The following is a 3,378-nucleotide window of genomic DNA, read 5'->3' as shown; positions in this document are numbered from 1 at the left end:
AAAAAAGCAAAGAGATAAAAAAAATCAAGTTGAGAATATCTCCTAGAAAAAAGCCTTAAAAATAAAGCTTTGAAAAATATGAGAAATATATAAAATGTAGAGTGTTCAAGTTGTACAATATCCATTATTTATTTCTCTAGAGAAAGAAAACCAAGGAATTAGAGGGAAAAATAGTAGAATAATATTTTCCCTGTAGCAGAAAAAGAACTTCAGAATAAAGGGATTTATTGATTACTGAGCTCAATACCACAGAAGTAAGGAAAGATCCACACATAAACATATCATGATTTCATAACAGTAAAGATGAAATGTTACTGACAATTTCAAGAGGAGAAAAGAGAAGGCATAGTACTTGCTAATGGACAATACTTAATGCTAGAATGCATTGGATCAATGCTTTAAAAGTTCTGAGAGAAACATTTAGAATCTAGGATTCTCTAACTAGAAAAGCAAATATATTTTCAGAAAGGGATGAATCAAGTAGTTTCTTTCTGAAACACTCATTCTGACAATTTACTCACTGTTGTACTTCAGCAAAATGAGGATATAACAAATAAAACACATGAGATTCAGAAAACTGTACATGAATCACATCGCAGTTTAGTAGGTCTGAAAATCCTGTTTAACAACATGCACCAGGCCTAAAACATGCAGCTTTTTTGAAGGAGGAGGACAAAGGCATCCAGAATAGGTGTCTTCGTGGAGAAAAAGCAAACACCATCCAGTAGGTTGTATAATTCATAGGATATAATCACATGTAAATAAATCTTCGGTCAGTGTACATTTCTTGAGTGCCTACCTTATTCTACACACTTCTGTAGGCACCAAAGTCACAGCAGTGAGTGAGGTAGTTCAAGGGAGTGGGGAAGGTAATCTACTTTTAAGGAACATATATTCTAGTGGTAGAAGACAGAATGTAAACAAACATATTATTTTCATTGGTGTCAGATAAGACATGAAAGGAAAAGAATGAATGGTGTAACAGCGAATGGTAGCAGGTGTTCTCTTCAGCAGAGGACAGAGAAGTTCCCTTTCCTAAGGGCTAATTTGGGTTGAAACCTAATGTTTTAGGAAAATGACAGAGTGCAGCTGTAAGTGGAGAAAATAAGAGGAAGGGCTGAAATCAGAAGAAAACAGAAACCTTATGGGATGTCTTAGGGAACCTTAAGGCTGTAATAGAGACTGCATCTAATTCTGAGTGAGATAGGAGAAGATTGAATGACTTTGATAGGATCATTGTGTTTTATGTAAAATATATTCGCAACAAGAAAGAATAGGGAAAAAAAAACAGTGAAGGGAATGTTAAAGTAATTCAGAGGAAAGATGATGGTTACTTGCAATAAGATTTGAATGGTAAAAATGACAAGAGATAGTCAGATTTGAGATGTCATTTAAAGGTATAGCTGACAGGAATTTTGGCTAGATTGGAAGCATTGGAAGAAAAAGAGAAGAGCCAAGACTGACAGAAAAATTTTTGGAATGAGAACGTGAAACAACAGGGTTTCTATTTATCAGGACAGGAAGGGAAAGAAAAACATGTTGGGGGGCGGGAGACAGGTAATTCGTTGTGTACAGTCACCTGACCTGGTGAAAAATATTTGGGATAGAAATGTACTTTTCTCAGTAAGAGTGAAGTCAATTAGAATATTCAGAAAAATTACAACAATGTTACAAAGCAGTCATAGTTTAAATGCGTAAGAAATTAAAATTAAATATGACTTTATTTAAATGTTTCTGGGACACCAGAACAAGGGGCAGGCAAGACGGCCAGGCTTCAACATTCATGTCCACCATAGGAACACCAAATTTCACAACTATCTACAAACAGAAAGGCACCCTCATAAGAACCAAAAATCAGGTGAATCAGGTGAGCATTTACAGTAACAGGTTTTAACTTCATACCATTGAAAGAGGAACGGAAGAGGTTAGGAAAGACAGTCTTGAATTGCAAATGCCACCCTTTCCCATCCCCTAGCAGTGGCAGTGGACACACAGAATCTGTGTAGTTAGGAGAGGGAGAGCACAGCAATTGTAATACTTTGCAGTGAACTCGGTTCTGCCCTGTCATAGTGGAAAGCACACTTACCCAAAGAGGATCATTTAAATCAGCTCTAGACAGATGGGCAACACCCATCAAGCAGTCAGAACATAAGTTTTGGCAAGCCGCACCACCACAGGCTAAAGTGCTTGGGGCGCTAAATAAACTTGAAAGACAGTCTAGGCCACAAGGACTCCAACTCCTAGGCAACTCCCAGTGCTGGGCTGGGCTAAGAGCCAGTGCACTTGGGGGCATATTATCTACTAAGACACTAGCCTAGGTGGCTAAGGGAGTGCTTGTACCATTCCTTCCCCATTGCCAGGCTGAACAGCCCTCAGCTTCAAAAGACAACCCTTCCTTCTGAGAAGCATCTTTTCTACCACAGTGGAATAAACCTAGAAATCATGAACAGGAGGAATTTTGGAAACTGTACAAACACATGGAAATTAAACAATATGCTCCTGAATGACCAGTGGATCAATTAAGAAATTAAGAAAATTTAAGAATTTCTGGAAACATATGACTCTGAAAACACAACATACCAAAACCTATGAGATATACAGCAAAAGCAGTACTAAGAATTAAGTTTATAGCTATAAGGGTCTGCAACAAAAAAACAGAAAAACTACAAATAAACAACCTAATGATACATGATAAAGAACTAGAAAAGAGCAAATCTAACCCAAAATAGTAGATGAAAAGAAATATAAAGGTCAGAGCAGAAGTAAATGAATTTGAAATGTAGAAAATTATTCTGCAGTGAAATAAGTTGGTTTTTTAAAAAGGTAAACAAAATTGACAAATCTTTAGCCACACTAATGAAGAAAATAAACCCAAATAATTTCAGAGATGAAAAGCAAATGTTACATTTGATACCACAGAAATTCAGATAATCATTAGCAGCTAGTATGAACAACTACATGCCAATAAATTGGAAAATCTAGAAGAAATCAATAAATTTATAGACACATACAACCTACCAAGATTGAACCAGCAAGAAATCCAAAACCCGAACAGATAATAACAGGTAACAAGATCGAAGACACAATAGCCAGGTGCAGTGGCTCACACCTGTAATCCCAGCACTTTGAGAAGCCATGATGGGCAAATCACCTGAAGTCAAGAGTTCGAGGCCAGCCTGGCCAACATGATGAAACCCCATCTCTAGTAAAAATACAAAAATTAGCCCAGTGTGGTAGTGCGCACCTGTAATCCTAGGTAGTAGGGAGGCTGAAGCAGGAGAATTGCTTGAACCCAAGAGGCAGAGGTTGTATTGTAGTGAGCCAAGATCATGCCACTACATTCCAGCCTGGGTGACAGAGTGAAACTCCATCTCAAAA

The sequence above is a fragment of the Cebus imitator genome, unplaced genomic scaffold (assembly GCF_001604975.1).
Source record: "Cebus imitator isolate Cc_AM_T3 unplaced genomic scaffold, Cebus_imitator-1.0 Scaffold605, whole genome shotgun sequence".
In the NCBI taxonomy this organism is placed as follows: Eukaryota; Metazoa; Chordata; class Mammalia; order Primates; family Cebidae; genus Cebus; species Cebus imitator.
This window is presented reverse-complemented; position numbering follows the sequence as displayed.